The following is a 16,828-nucleotide window of genomic DNA, read 5'->3' on the forward strand; positions in this document are numbered from 1 at the left end:
GGGGGGAGTCCTGCAGTCCATCTCACCTGCATGAATGACTCCATAGATTCCTCCGGAGGATCCTGCAGCACTACGCCTACTACTACTGCCGCTGCTGCTGCTGCTCCTGGAAGTCAGTCATCATCCCAGAGGGGAAGTCAGTCATCATCCCAGAGGGGAAGTCGTAAGACCGCTACGTCTTTCACTAAGCAATTGACCGTCCAACAGTCATTTTCCATGAGGATGAAATACGACAGCAGTCATCCTATGGCAAAGCGGATAACTGCGGCCTTGACAGCTATGTTGGTGTTAGACGTGCGTCCGGTGTCCGCCATCAATGGAGTGGGATTTAAACGGTTGATGCAGGTATTGTGTCCCCGGTACCAAATCCCGTCTAGATTCCACTTCACTAGGCAGGCGATACCCGCGATGTACAGTGAGGTCAGAAAAAGTGTCCTCAGTGCCCTGAAAAATGCGGCTGTACCCACTGTACACTTAACTACAGACATGTGGACAAGTGGATCAGGTCAAACTAAGGACTATATGACTGTGACAGCCCACTGGGTAGATGCATCACCTTCCGCAGCAGCAGCAGCAGCAGCAGCAGCAGCATCTCCTGCATGCCAGCTCCTTCTTAGGCAGGCTACGCTGTGTATCACCGGTTTCAAGAAGAGGCACAACGCCGACAACCTCTTAGAGAAACTGAGGGAAATCATCTCCCTGTGGCTTACCCCCCTTAGACTCTCCTGGGGATTTGTGGTGTCGGACAACGCCAGTAACATTGTGCGGGCATTAAACATGGGCAATTTCCAGCACGTGCCATGTTTTGCCCACACAATAAATTTGGTGGTGCAGCATTTCATAAAAAATGACAGGAGTGTGCAGGAGATGCTTGCGGTGGCACGCAAAATTTGCGGACACTTTCGGCATTCTGCCACAGCCTGCCGAAGGCTGGAGCGGGAGCAAAAACTCCGCAACCTGCCCTGCCATCAGCTGAAACAAGAGGTGGTGACGCGCTGGAACTCCACCCTCTATATGCTGCAGAGGATGGAGGAGCAGCAAAAGGCCATTCAAGCCTACACAGCCACCTACGACATAGGCAGAGGAGCGGGGCTGCACCTGACTCAAGCGCAGTGGAGGCTGATTTCCGTGTTGTGCAAGGTTCTCCAGCCGTTTGAAGTAGCCACACGTGAAGTCAGTTCCGACACTGCCTGCATTAGTCAGGTGATTCCCCTGATCAGGCTGTTACAAAAGCAGCTGGAGAAAGTGAGGGAGGAGCTAAAGCGGAGCGATTCCGCAAAGCATGTTGCTATTGTGGATGAAGCCCTCCATACGCTTTGCCAGGATACGAGGGTGGTCAGTCTGTTAAAGTCAGAGGAATACATTTTGGCCACAGTGCTCGATCCTCGGTTTAAAGCGTATGTTGTGTCTCTGTTTCCGGCGGACACAAGTCTACAAAGGTGCAAAGACCTGCTGGTCAGGAGATTGTCATCTGACGGGGACCGTGACACGGCCCCAGCTCCTCCTTCATTTTCTCCCACACCTGTGCCTGTGAGGAAACAGCTGCGATTTCCCACACAACCCGCTGGCGGGGATGCAGGGCAGGCAGGAGGGAGTTTGGACATCTGGTCCGGACTCAAGGACCTGCCAACGATTGCTGACATGTCTACTGTCGGTGCATTGGATGCTGTCAACATTGAAAAAATGGTGGATGATTACTTTGGTGACAGCATCCAAGTAGACATGTCAGACAGTCCTTACCTGTACTGGCAGGAAAAAAAGGCAGTTTGGAAACCCCTGTACAAACTGGCTCTATTTTACCTGAGTTGTCCCCCCTCCAGTGTGTACTCCGAAAGAGTATTCAGTGCAGCGGGGAACCTGGTCAGTGAGCGGCGAAGGAGGTTGCTCCCAAAAAATGTTGAGTAATGATGTTTATAAAAATGAATTATCAATTATTCAATGAAGAGCAGGAATTGCCTCCAGAGATTATAACTGGACCTGTGATTGTGGAGTCCAGCGGGGACGAATTGATAATCTCTGAGAATGAGGAAGTACACACTGAAGGGGGCGAGGAATCAGAGGAGGAGGAGGAGGAGGATGATGATGATGATGATGAGTGACGATGACATCTTGTTACTGTAGAGCCAGTTTATACAGGGAGATATTATGAATTGTTTTATTTTTTGTGGGGGCCCAAACAAACCAATCATTTCAGCCACAGTTTTGTAGGCCCTGTCGCTGAAATGTTTGGTTTGTTAAAGTGTGCATGTCCTATTTTCGCAACATAAGGGTGGGTGGGAGGGCCCAAGGACAATTCCATCTTGCATCACCATTCATTATTCCTACTGCTGAGAGTCATTCATATGTGGGACTTGTCTTTTCAATGCATACAACTGTTTGCATTCCACTTGATTGCTGCACCTTCATGGGTGAGAATGTGATCTCCCTGACCTGGGGGACTCAGGGCTGGGGCAGGAAGGCTCAATTACACTTCTTTTTTGGGGCGGCTAACCTTTTTTTACCTGTCTGGTCTGGTGCCCACTGCTGAGAGTCATTTTTAATGCACATCAGGGTCAGGATCAGGCACATCATAATTAATAATCAATCAATCATAATCAATCAATCATAATCAATCAATCTATCATAATCAATCAATCATAATCAGAATCAAGCCTGGGCGGCTGCAATTAAAGTTCTTTGTGGGCGGCTAAAGTTTTTTTTAGTTTTCCAGTTACTGCAGTTTTATACATAGCTTGGTTTTTGTAAGTTGAAGACTTGTCAGTGCAATTTTCTTTTACAATATCCTTTATCTTTGCATGGACTTTGTGTATTTGGTTAGCATTCTGAGGTGTACACTGACTGCCTTCACCTTGAGCATGATCAGTTTCTGAAGCGGCAAAAATCCTTTTGTTTTGAAGATAGTCACTTTCTTTGCCGTTAGTTGTACAGGCTGACCTACTAACAGTCACAGTTGCTTCGGAACAAGTTGTTGGAAATTTTTTAGGAGATAAAGCTGTACAAACCTTCTGGCCCCCCTTTTCAATTTTTAATTGATTTGCAAACATTTTGTAGTATTTGTCATATGTGCATAGCCTTTTAGAGAGAACTGCTTTTTCCTCATCAGATAACCTTTGTAATGATTTGACCTTCGCATCTCTCTCCTTTTTATTTAATTACAAGAACGATGAATACTTCTTTAATTTCTTCATCAACTGTTCTTTATTCATGAAATGGTCCGATAAAGCCTTTCCTCAAAACTTAAGTAAAGTTATGTTTCCTTGATAATACTTTCACAGCTCACAAAATTCTCATCACTGGCTTCCTTTTCTTTGCCACTTGATACCTTGTCTTCACAATAAAGATTGATTTATTTTTGATGACCAGTTGGGTACAATTAGTTACACATCTTTTTGGGCGGCTAAACTTTTTTGGGGGAGGCTGCATTTAAACTTCTTTGGGGGCGGCTGCAATTAAACTTCTTTGGGGCACAGGGGCACAGGGGGTATCCTGTAGTGGGCTGCCACACATTTTTTTTAAATATGGATCTTTCAGCACAGAGACAAACTGCACATCAGGGTCAGGATCAGCCAGGTTGTTAAACGGGGTTTCGACCACTGTTGGAGCAGTCCTCTTAAAGTAATCTTTTCACGAGCGTCCATCACTTTGATAGGCTTGTCTCCTGCCATGATCTGTTGCTTATTCGAATTCAGCATTTCACGGGCGTCCTGCACTTTACCCCTTATGCGGAAGCGAGCATCTTTGGCCACCAACTTTTCACGGGCATCTTTTATCCCTAGTTTTTGGCGTGCATCAGTCACACCAATTTTCTGACGAGCATCAAATGTTCTCTGAAAACTGGTGGCAAGTGGACGATTGTTCACAGATGGTTGGAGTCTGGATCTCACGTTTCCTATACCTCCCCTGTTACTGACCCTGCGGTACATCCCGGTGCCCACGGACATTCCCCGTTTCCTGATCAGTTCATCCAGCGACACGTCGGCCATATTCCTCCAACCACACAGCTGCTATATCTAATTTGATAAAAATAAAAATAATACTTGTGCTGTGTGGGACTGTAAAAAAGAATTCCATGCTGCTTGTGCACTGACGTCTGCCACTGAGTGCCACGGCCAAGCAGTACCTAATAAGAAAATTAATTATTATAAATTCTGCTGGTGCACAATACTAGTATTGCTGACGTATCTACCTGTCTTGTGCCTAGTACTACTGTCTTATCTACCTGTCTGGTGCCTAGTACTGCCATATCTACCGTCTGGTCTGGGGCTCACTGCCTAATACTGCCGTATCTACCTGTCTGATCTGGGGCTCACTGCCTAATACTGCTGTACCTGTCTGGTCAGGGGCTCACTGCCTAATTTTTTTTGGAGCCTTGACACTTTTAGGGGTGCTGTACTAGCCGACACCTTTAGGTGGACTCTGGTCTGTCTTGTATCAAGCACAGTGGTCTCATGTGCATGAGATTGTTCTCTGTCCTCTTTTAAAATTGTGTCACCATCTTCATGGGTGAGAATGTGATCTCCCTGACTTGGGGGAGTCAGGGCTGGGGCAGGAAGGGTACAGGCTGAGTGGGGGTAGGGCACCCTTGTACTCTGCTGCTTTTGCCGGCTCCGGCTGGTAGCGTCTCCCTGGTGTCACGGCTGGCACTCTGCAGGGCCTCCCTCTTGCCTTCCTCATGATGCTGGCTGCTGGCTCTCTCTGTGTGCGCTGCTGTCCATCACCGCCGGGTCTCCTGCACGGAAACGCTGCCCGGCTCTCTCCTCTCTAGCGGGTCTCACTTCTGCACGCTTCCAGGCTGCGCACTCTGCTGCTCTCCTCTCTGTGGATCTTTAGGGTGCCCAGCCTGTCTTCTCTCTCTAAGCATGTGTCATCCTCTCTCACGCTGCTGCAAACCCTCCTCCGGCACAGTTTCATTTCACCTCTGACCTCTCCTTTTGCGCTCCTGTGCCAGTGCCCCTGTAACGGTGTGGTGCAAAATAGTACCTGAATCTGGAGCTGATTACGGCGGCAGCTTCTGGATTCCTCATGGCTTCTTCCGGAGAACCTGTGGCAGGGAATGGCACAACCCAAGGAGAACCCACAAAAGACAAGGCTACTACGGCTAGCAGCAACAAATATTTATTTAAAGGAGGAAACGCTGCCCGGCTCTCTCCTCTCTAGCGGGTCTCACTTCTGCACGCTTCCAGGCTGCGCACTCTGCTGCTCTCCTCTCTGTGGATCTTTAGGGTGCCCAGCCTGTCTTCTCTCTCTAAGCACGTGTCATCCTCTCTCACGCTGCTGCAAACCCTCCTCCGGCACAGTTTCATTTCACCTCTGACCTCTCCTTTTGCGCTCCTGTGCCAGTGCCCCTGTAACGGTGTGGTGCAAAATAGTACCTGAATCTGGAGCTGATTACGGCGGCAGCTTCTGGATTCCTCACGGCTTCTTCCGGAGAACCTGTGGCAGGGAATGGCACAACCCAAGGAGAACCCACAAAAGACAAGGCTACTACGGCTAGCAGCAACAAATATTTATTTAAAGGAGGAAACGCTGCCCGGCTCTCTCCTCTCTAGCGGGTCTCACTTCTGCACGCTTCCAGGCTGCGCACTCTGCTGCTCTCCTCTCTGTGGATCTTTAGGGTGCCCAGCCTGTCTTCTCTCTCTAAGCACGTGTCATCCTCTCTCACGCTGCTGCAAACCCTCCTCCGGCACAGTTTCATTTCACCTCTGACCTCTCCTTTTGCGCTCCTGTGCCAGTGCCCCTGTAACGGTGTGGTGCAAAATAGTACCTGAATCTGGAGCTGATTACGGCGGCAGCTTCTGGATTCCTCACGGCTTCTTCCGGAGAACCTGTGGCAGGGAATGGCACAACCCAAGGAGAACCCACAAAAGACAAGGCTACTACGGCTAGCAGCAACAAATATTTATTTAAAGGAGGAAACGCTGCCCGGCTCTCTCTTCTCTAGCGGGTCTCACTTCTGCACGCTTCCAGGCTGCGCACTCTGCTGCTCTCCTCTCTGTGGATCTTTAGGGTGCCCAGCCTGTCTTCTCTCTCTAAGCACGTGTCATCCTCTCTCACGCTGCTGCAAACCCTCCTCCGGCACAGTTTCATTTCACCTCTGACCTCTCCTTTTGCGCTCCTGTGCCAGTGCCCCTGTAACGGTGTGGTGCAAAATAGTACCTGAATCTGGAGCTGATTACGGCGGCAGCTTCTGGATTCCTCACGGCTTCTTCCGGAGAACCTGTGGCAGGGAATGGCACAACCCAAGGAGAACCCACAAAAGACAAGGCTACTACGGCTAGTAGCAACAAATATTTATTTAAAGGAGGAAACGCTGCCCGGCTCTCTCCTCTCTAGCGGGTCTCACTTCTGCACGCTTCCAGGCTGCGCACTCTGCTGCTCTCCTCTCTGTGGATCTTTAGGGTGCCCAGCCTGTCTTCTCTCTCTAAGCACGTGTCATCCTCTCTCACGCTGCTGCAAACCCTCCTCCGGCACAGTTTCATTTCACCTCTGACCTCTCCTTTTGCGCTCCTGTGCCAGTGCCCCTGTAACAGTGTGGTGCAAAATAGTACCTGAATCTGGAGCTGATTACGGCGGCAGCTTCTGGATTCCTCACGGCTTCTTCCGGAGAACCTGTGGCAGGGAATGGCACAACCCAAGGAGAACCCACAAAAGACAAGGCTATTACGGCTAGCAGCAACAAATATTTATTTAAAGGAGGAAACGCTGCCCGGCTCTCTCCTCTCTAGCGGGTCTCACTTCTGCACGCTTCCAGGCTGCGCACTCTGCTGCTCTCCTCTCTGTGGATCTTTAGGGTGCCCAGCCTGTCTTCTCTCTCTAAGCACGTGTCATCCTCTCTCACGCTGCTGCAAACCCTCCTCCGGCACAGTTTCATTTCACCTCTGACCTCTCCTTTTGCGCTCCTGTGCCAGTGCCCCTGTAACGGTGTGGTGCAAAATAGTACCTGAATCTGGAGCTGATTACGGCTGCAGCTTCTGGATTCCTCACGGCTTCTTCCGGAGAACCTGTGGCAGGGAATGGCACAACCCAAGGAGAACCCACAAAAGACAAGGCTACTACGGCTAGCAGCAACAAATATTTATTTAAAGGAGATATGTAAATGGGTTGCTGCAATACACTCACGTACTTATGCAAAACAGTCACTTTATATCATTCAGTAATTAAAGCTATAACTAATCAATGACCAGATTAAAGAGAGAACGATTACGCAATAAATTACATCACAACAATAACAATATGACAGAATAATATTACGTCACAACATGTCCGCCAAGTGGCGCTATGCACCCTATATACACTGCGCGGTGGTCCCTGGTGCAAAACAACACAGTTCCTGAATTTGAATAACGGTCCCGCGAAGGAAATCCTCACAAGGTGATTAGGCCATAACTTAGTGTGCACACTACTTTTATGTATAACAAAAGTGATCAAAAATCCTCTCTAAGAGGGGCAGGCAGATTCCCATCCCTTAGGGCAATCTCCTGTATCAGAGGCAAACAGGCAGTCCTGTTAGTGGGGGTATCCAACACCCCAGTACCTGAACAATCAGCTGCAGTTGCCAGCTCCTGCTGGTCACGACTCCTGGCTGGCCACTGCCTGTCTTGGGTGCTGTGTGGTCCTCTGGGTGACTCCCAGATGGGCGGCAATGTCCCTCTCTGCCAAGTGTGGGTTTTGGCAGATCCCTCTGGACAGAGCCTCTTCCATGCTTACTGCCTTCATGACCCCTATTGGGTGCTACGTCTTCCTACGCATGCCCTATGGCATCACCACGGGCAGCGAAGTTTTCCAGCGCTGCATGGAGCAACAGTTCGCTGGCTCTCCCTTTGACATCATCGCTGTCTGCATCCTCCTTATCTGCACAGCCGGGTCCATTAGTTACTGCCACTGCTGCAACCAATGCTAGTGATGGTTACGCATGCCCTATGGCATCACCACGGGCAGCGAAGTTTTCCAGCGCTGCATGGAGCAACAGTTCGCTGGCTCTCCCTTTGACATCATCGCTGTCAGCTTCCTCCTTATCTGCACAGCCGGGTCCGTTAGTTACTGCCACTGCTGCAACCAATGCTAGTGATGGTTTACATTACATTACATCTTCCATCTGCCACCTTAAAATTGATTAGCCCACTCCCCTACACCCATTAGGCAATGATTTAAGAGACGACTGGTAATAATAAATGAATAATAATCACAAAATTAAACAATCAGATTACATTATCACACAATCAAGCCAGATAGGGGTCTTGTTGGATGTTAAAGTGATCGAAACAGTTACACACTTGCAGACAAACTCTGTGCTGCACAAAATGCCCACCGCTCCTTGGCTGCACATGGTAAACAGTGCATGATCAAGCCAGATAGGTATCTTTTATGGGCCTATTTTTTTAAACTGCCATCATGTCTGCCGCTGCAGTGCCACTCTTACATGAGCCACGTGTTTGTGCCGCACACTTGTGTGGCTTAGCATAGTTATCCAGCTACCTCAGTGCAAACTTTGGCAATAAAAACAATATTGTGAGGTGTGAGGTGTTCAGAATACACTGTAAATGAGTGTAAATGAATGTTATTGAGGTCAATATAGTGTAGGAGCAAAAAAAACACAAAACTCTGCAATTTTTGCTGTTTTTAGGCTTTTTTAACAAAAAAATCAGAACCCAAAACCCAAATAAATCCAAACACAAAACACTTAGGAGGTGTTTTGCCAAAACCCATTAGAACCCAAAACCTCAAGGTAATCAGAACCCAAAACCCAAAACCCGAAAAGTGGCCGGTGCACATCTCTACTGATTAACCCCTTGAGTGGTGGGTTTTGCTGGGGCAGGGCAATCCTACCAGTTTGTCCTGCCCCAGCAAAATCCACCACAGAGCATAGCCTCCCTCCCACCTTCCTGTCCGGGAACTCTCCATACTGGACCTCCTCTGCCGTTGCCCCAGCCGTCAGTCACAGCAGTGACCAGATGCGGCAGGCTCGGGTGGCTCAGGTGGACTCAGGCGCCTGCACTCTTGAGCGCTCCCGAGTCCCCTCGAACATCCCGAGCCTGCCGTCTGCTCCCTGCAAATAATGATGGTGGGGGCAGCGGCAGGGAATCTCCGGCGTAGGATCGCGGGAGCAGAGGTGAGGGGCAGCGATGGGGGGGGGGGGGTGACCAGACAGGTGATGCACCAGTGGTGCACAGCTGCAGACACCACTGGCACGCACCTTGATATTAGTGGTATGCCCGGAAATATTCTGGGACAGCCCGCTGTGGTAGCACATCTGAGCCTGGAAAATTTCCGGGCCTACCACTCAAGTGGTTAAAATGATATGCAGCATGCCTATATTCTGTGTATGATTACGGCTGTTATCTGCATATAAAAGTTCAAGAGTATTGATGCTTGGTAATAATCACCGATCTCCAGTAATCCTGATCTATAGCCGATCTCCAGAAATCCTGATCTACAGCCGATCTCTAGTAATCCTGATCTATAGCCGATCTCCAGTAATCCTGATCTATAGCCGATCTCCAGTAATCCTTATCTAATAGTGGGGGGGTGGGACAGTAGGTTCAGCCTTTATGATCAACAATTATTTATCTGCCAGATGCATTGGTAGATTACTTGCAGGACAGTCTGTTTCCATCTGTGCTGCCTGCTTTACCCCTCAGACACAGGCGGCATCCTAAGTGTCTGGCAAAGACCACAATTGCAATTCTCTAGGCTATGGAACTGTTAATGTTGGCACAGGAATGAAACAAGAAGCCCACCAGAGCCATCACCGCTCATTCACAGTTGTGTACACATTAACAGACTATACGCAAAATGGGGAACATCAGAGATAGTCTATTCCTAAGCAGACTGGACACAGCAGTAGCCACTATGGGCTTGCAGCTGTCAGGAGATGCACACCCAGAAAGCGGCCATGACACTCCTGCTTTTTCCCAACCACTGCCCATAAACTCCTTCAAACGATCACTTGTGTCAATCATTTTTCCATGAATTCCTCATTGTGAGTGAGATCGCCGCGGCCCCTTTGGGCATGCGCATTGTGATTGCAGCACATGCGCAGTCTGTTGATAATAGCTCTTTGCGTGTTAATCGGACAAACATGAATTAGTCCCATAGTGTGTTTGGTCACTCCTGCAGCACAACGGGCCAATCCTAGCACCCTTTTTATTTGGCGACCTATTGCATGTCGACCCTATGACCCCATACCCAAAGAAAACCCCATCTGTCTGTACAGCGTTAATCTACCCACAGTCTAGTAGGCTTAGACATGTTTGTAATGCAGATTTAAAGTACAGTGGCTCTTTGCTGGTGACTTGTAACCTGTATTATAGCACTGCGCTTCTCTGCAGGTTCCGGGGGGGGGGGGGGGGGGGTTTGGCGGGTATACACACAGGGCGATGTGTGCTTAATTTCTAAGTGATCTAGTTAGATTGCTTAGAAATAGCCCTGAAGTTGCCCCATGTGAGGGGGCCTTAAGACTGATCAGTTTATTAGATAGCCACAGGAACATACTACTCTCACTAATTAGGCAGGACTCATCTTGCGCATAGTGGTAAAATATGTAATATAATAATATTATTATTAGGGAAGTGGTAATATACAAAGTGTTCATTATCTTTCTTCAGTTTTAACAGAATGATAAATTATATATTTTTCTTTTTTCTTATCCCTGCCCTAACCCTCTAGTGTCGCTAGTGGTTGGGGTGACTGGATATTTTTCAATACCCTTAGGGAATATATAGCTGTGATGGGTTATGTCTTCTCTGTACTGTAAAATACTCAAACATTGAGCTTATTTGTAGACTGTTTCAGCCCCCATATGTGTTCTATCGTCAGTCATTTGGTGGCTGATTATATCATGTGAGTGTGCACTTGATTGATGAATGGGCAGTGAGCAGATACTATGTGCATAATTAAATGCACTGCAATGTGTTAGATACTGTACTGGTAGTGCAGTATGGAAGGTACCGGTAATGCAATGTGTAAGGTACCGGTAATACAATGTGTAAGGTACTGGTAATGCAATGTGTAAGGTACCAGTAATGCAATGTGTAAGGTACTGGTAATGCAATGTGTAAGGTACCGGTAATGCAATGTGTAAGTTACTAGTAATGCAATGTGTAAGGTACCGGTAATGCATTGTGTAAGGTACCAGTAATGCAATGTGTAAGGTACTGGTAATGCAATGTGTAAGGTACAGGTAATGCAATGTGGAAGGTACCGGTAATGCAATGTGTAAGGTACCGGTAATGCAATGTGTAAGGTACGGGTAATGCAATGTGTAAGGTACCTGTAATGCAATGTGTAAGGTACCGGTAATGCAATGTGCAAGGTACTGGTAATGCAATGTGTAAGGTACTGGTAATGCAATGTGTAAGTTACCGGTAATGCAATGTGTAAGGTACCGGTAATGCAATGTGTAAGGTACCGGTAATGCAATGTGTAAGGTGCTAGTAATGCAATGTGTAAGGTGCTGGTAATGCAATGTGTAAGGTACCGGAAATGCAATGTGTAAGGTACCGGAAATGCAATGTGTATGGTACCGGTAATGCAATGTGTAAGGTACCGGTAATACAATGTGTAAGGTACTAATAATGCAAAGTGTAAGGTACCGGAAATGCAATGTGTAAGGTACCGGTAATGCATTATGTAAGGTACCGGTAATGCATTATGTAAGGTACCGGTAATGCAATGTGTAAGTTACCGGTAATGCAATATGTAAGGTACTAATAATGCAAAGTGTAAGGTACCGGTAATGCAATGTGTAAGGTACCGGTAATGCATTATGGAAGGTACCGGTAATGCATTGTGTAAGGTACCGGTAATGCAATGTGTAAGTTACCGGTAATACAATGTGTAAGGTACTGGTAATGCAATGTGTAAGGTACCGGTAATGCAATGTGTAAGATACTGGTAATGCAATGTGTAAGGTACCGGTAATGCAATGTGTAAGGTACTGGTAATGCAATGTGTAAGGTACTGGTAATGCAATGTGTAAGGTACTGGTAATGCAATTTGGAAGGTACAGGTAATGCAATGTGTAAGGTACCTGTAATGCAATGTGTAAGGTACTGGTAATGCAATGTGTAAGGTACCGGTAATGCAATGAGTAAGGTACCGGTATTGCAATGTGTAAGGTACTGGTAATGCAATATGTAAGGTACCTGTAATGCAATGTGTAACGTACCGGTAATGCAATGTGTAAGTGCTCTGTATGTAGTGACTGTGTATATAGGGGCACACTGCTGTGTGCTGTGCTGTGCTGTACTTTGGTATGGCTGTGCTCTGTATATAGCGACTGTGTATATAGGGGCATGCTGCTGCTCTGTGCTGTACTGTGGTATGACTGTGTTCTGTATGTAGTGACCTGTGTATATAGGGGCACGCTGCTGTGTGCTGTGCTATACTGCAGGGTTGCCGACTTTAAGTTTCTCCTCTCCGGGAGAAGCCCGGAGAGGAGAGATTCAGCAGCCACTCAGGGGGCGGGGCTTGCGAGTGACATCACTAAGCCCCGCCCCGTGCTGGTAAAGCAGCTAATTCATGGATCTCCGTGGAGGGGGCGGAGCTAAAATGACGCGATTGTGCCGTTTTAGCTCCGCCCCCTCCTCTGAGACCCGAGGATTGCGGCATTTTAATGCCGCGATCCTGGGGTCAGCGGGGGTCCCCCCTAAATCCGGGAGGGTTGCCCACCCTTCCGGGGGGCCGGGAGGGGGACCCGATTTTCGGGAGACTCCCGGAAATTCCGGGAGGGTCGGCAACCCTGCTATACTGTGGTATAGCTGTGCTCTGTATGTAGTGACAGTTTATATAGGGGCATGCTGCTGTGTGCTGTGGTATTGGCTGTGCTCTGTATATAGTGTATATAGTATATAGAGACTGTCGTCTCTCCTCCACCCTGATCACTGCTTCCCATGCTAGAGTACAGGACTTTGCCCGTGCTGCACCCCTTCAGTGGAACGCACTCCCTCGCTCCATTAGACTCTCCCCGACCTTGCAAAGCTTCAAACGGGCACTGAAAACTCACCTTTTCATCAAAGCGTACCCTTCCACTGCATAAACCAGCTGGTTCTCCGATCCCTTGCCTGTTTACATCCTGCTATATAACCACCACCCCCTCGCTTGCACCTCTTGTAATCTGTCTGTCTCCCCTTCCTACTAGATTGTAAGCTCCTCCGAGTAGGGCCCTCTTCCCTCCTGTTGTCAAAGCCCACTTCTCTTCACATTTCACTCACTGCTCTCCTTTACTCCAACACCCAGTGACAATCTTCATACTCATCTCCATCATTGGCCTCAAGCCTCTAGTTGTATGTTGATTGGGTCCTCACTACTTACATTTAAGCTGTAATGTGTATTGAACTGTGGTGCTCTTTTATTTGTACTGTATTTTTGTTATTTATTCAATGTTATGCCAAGTTTTGTCTCCCTGTATTGTTCCTTTGTACGGCGCTGCGAAACACTTGTGGCGCCTTATAAATAAAATTATAATAATAATAATAATAATAATAGTGAATGTGTATAGGGGCAGGCTACTATGTGCTGTGCTGTACTGTGGTATTGGCTGTGCTTTGTATATAGTGACTGTGCATATAGAGGCAAGCTGCTGTGTGCTGTACTGTATTGCGGTATGGCTGTGATCTGTATATATTGACTGTATATAGGGGCACGCTGCTGTGTGCTGTGCTGTACTTTGGTATTGGCTGTGCACTGCATATATAGTGACTGTGTATATAGGGGCACGATGCTGTGTGCTTTGCTATACTGTGGTATGGCTGTGCTCTGTATTTAGTGACTGTGTATATAGGGGCATGTTGCTGTGTGCTGTACTGTACTGTGTTATTGGCTGTGCTGTATATAGTGATTGTGTATATAGAGACATTTTGCTGTGCTGTACTCTGTGGTATCGCTGTGCTCGGTATATAGAGACTATGTATATAGGGACACGCTGATGTGTGCTGTACTGTGGTTTTGGCTGTGCTCTGTATATAGTGACTGTGTATATAGGGGCATGCTGCTGTGTACTGTGCTGTACTGTGGTATTGGCTGTGCTCAGTATATAGTGACTGTGTGTATAGGGGCACACTGCTGTGTGCTTTGTTATACTGTGGTATTGGCTGTGCTCTGTATATAGTGATTGTGTATATAGGAGCACGCTGCAGTGTGCTGTACTGTACTGTGGCATTGGCTGTGCTCTGTACATAGTGACTGTGTCTATAGGGGCACTCTGTTGTCTGCTGTGCTGTACTGTGGTATCGCTGTGCTCTGTATATAGTGACTGTATATAGGGGCACGCTGCTGTGTGCTGTGCTGTATGTTGGTATTGGCTGTGCACTGTATATATAGTGACTGCGTATATAGGGCACACTGCTGTGTGCTGTACTATGGTATAGCTGTGCTCTGTATGTAGTGACTGTGTATATAGGGAAACGCTGCTGTATGATGTACTGTGGTATGGCTGTGCTCTATATGTAGTGACTGTATATGGGGGCCCGCTGCTGTGTGCTGTACTGTACTGTGGTATTGGCTGTGCTCTGTATACAGTGTCTGTATATAGGGGCACGCTGATGCGTGCTGTGCTGTACTGTGGTATTGGCTGTGCTCTGTATATAGTGACTGTGTGTATAGGGGCACGCTGCTGTGTGCTGTGCTGTACTGTGGTAAGGCTGTGCTCTGTATATAGTGACTGTGTATATAGGGGTACACTGCTGTGTGCTGTGCTGTACTGTGGTATGGCTGTGCTCTGTATATAGTGACTGTGTATATAGGGGTACGCTGCTGTGTGCTGTACTGTACTCTATGGTATTGGCTGTGCTCTGTATATAGTGTCTGTGTACATAGGGGCATGCTGCTGTATGCTGTACTTTACTGTGGTATGGCTGTGCTCTGTGTATATAGGGGCATGCTGCTGTGTGCTGTACTGTACTGCGGTATGGCTGTGCTTTGTATATAGTGACAGTGTATATAGGGGCATGCTGCTGTGTGCTGTACTGTACTGCACTGTGGTATGGCTGTGCTCTGTATATAGTGACTGTGTATATAGGGGCACTCTTTCACTGAGGTGGACTCTAGCTGTGCAATATTTAATATTTTATTATGTGACAGCCATTTATATATTGGTAATATAATAATGATTGCCCAAATTAGTAATCAATAAAAAGTGCCCCAATAATCTAATAAAGTATTGCTATCTTTGATTATATATTTATTTTTCCTCCAGCCAATATATTTATTAAATAATATTGCCCAAATGGTATAAATAATAATGTTTGTTGTTTCCTTAGCAGCATATAATTGCGCACAAAAAAGGGGGTGGGGTCACAGCTCATAGGGGCGGGTTCACGGCTCATGGGGTAGTCATGGGTCTACGCCCTCATAGTAATTGTACCTATTTTTGTGCTGCTTTTGCCAATTGTAAAACTGCTACACATATCCCAATGTTTTATCATTATAAAGAGGCAACTGGATGACAGTGTTATGTTATAGTTAGAAGTCACTGAGATATATACAGTAATACCCACTAACACTAACTAACTAACTGCATAGCGGCCATCTTGTCCCATGACATCATTATGACATCACAAATGCTCTGACAGAGGACTTTCTAACGGCATCAGGAGAGGAAGCAGATATTTTCTCTTGTGCTTCTGCTCTAATTTTTTGGCCGTACCTATATAATACAGCTGATAATATGGGCTGCATGTGCAGTAAACTGTGCATCCCTGCACCCAGCAGGAAGGTAAGTGCGCCGTTATATTTATGGGTTGTACTCTGTACATACAGAGATTATCATAGGCCGCCATAGGGGGAGCTCAGCCGATATTGGGAGTTTCTGGGCAGATATGGTGGTGATTTGTCCAGTTCTGTAGCCTAAATACGGGGGGATAGGTATATTGTATTGTTATACAATCATATAGGGACACATAGTGGTATGGGGGTACAGTGCACACAGGTGTCTCGGTAACATGGGCACAAACTCATTTACCTGAATAATGGGGATTTATTACGCTCCCCCTGGTCCTCCCCAGCACGGGGCCTGAGATGTAATACTTACACCATTATGTACATCTCCTATACCCTCCCCTGCACTATTCCCAGGCAGCAGTGTCTTATAATGTGGGCATGTTGTGTAGTAACACTCACATTTCTCCATTAGCCTCACAGGCTCTCACATTATCAGTACTGAAGTGTCCATCCCCCTCTCCCCCCCCCCCCCCCCTTTGCTGGACTTTGTGGTTCTGCAGCACTTCTACTGCTGTCGTACATGTAGGTTCCCCCTGGAGACCCCCTCTCACCTATTTGGCTCCCTGCAGTGTGCGCCTTTCTCCTGCCGGTAGCTGCCTCCTGCCCATTTTCCTCCTGCCTGACTCTAACTGCCACTAATGGCGCATGCCACTTGGTGACCAGTGTTGCCAGATCATCATTTTAATAAGAGCATATATAATTACACAGGTCCCAGGTGTCAGAGATCATGCCAACTGTCATTATGTCCAATGAGTAGTCAAGTTTAGCCCCAGAAGCTGTGTTAAAAAGATCTTGACTGCTCATTGGATGTAATGACAGTTGGTATGAACTCTAACCCCTGGGACTTGTGTAATTCATATGTGCGCTTATTAAAGGGATGATCTGGCACCCCTGCTGGTGATTCTCATACCAGGGGAAACGCAGGATGTAAGAGGGGGTTTCTCCCAACATGACCCATTCCAGGAGGGACACAATGCTCTGCTCCTGCTCTTCCCTCTGATATTATAATTGCCGTCACCTGTGTTGAACTAGTTACTTGTTAAGAAAGGTTATAGCAATTTTAAAATAAGTAGGCATTGATGGTTTCTGGCTGATGTTGAATAAAACATTT

General features: G+C 47.3%; 1 long non-coding RNA gene across 1 annotated transcript in view; it reads right to left on the reverse strand.

Moving 5' to 3' along the window:
• LOC146059123 (uncharacterized) overlaps positions 1-16,356 on the reverse strand; it is a 30,059-nt gene extending 13,703 nt beyond the window's left edge. The window contains exon 1 of the long non-coding RNA XR_014470161.1: positions 16,269-16,356. This is a non-coding gene — a long non-coding RNA (uncharacterized LOC146059123). The remainder of the gene's footprint in view (positions 1-16,268) is intronic.
• Between the last annotated feature and the right edge of the window lie 472 nt (positions 16,357-16,828).

This window comes from Crinia signifera, chromosome 2 (assembly GCF_055691185.1).
Source record: "Crinia signifera chromosome 2, ASM5569118v1, whole genome shotgun sequence".
NCBI lineage: Eukaryota > Metazoa > Chordata > Amphibia > Anura > Myobatrachidae > Crinia > Crinia signifera.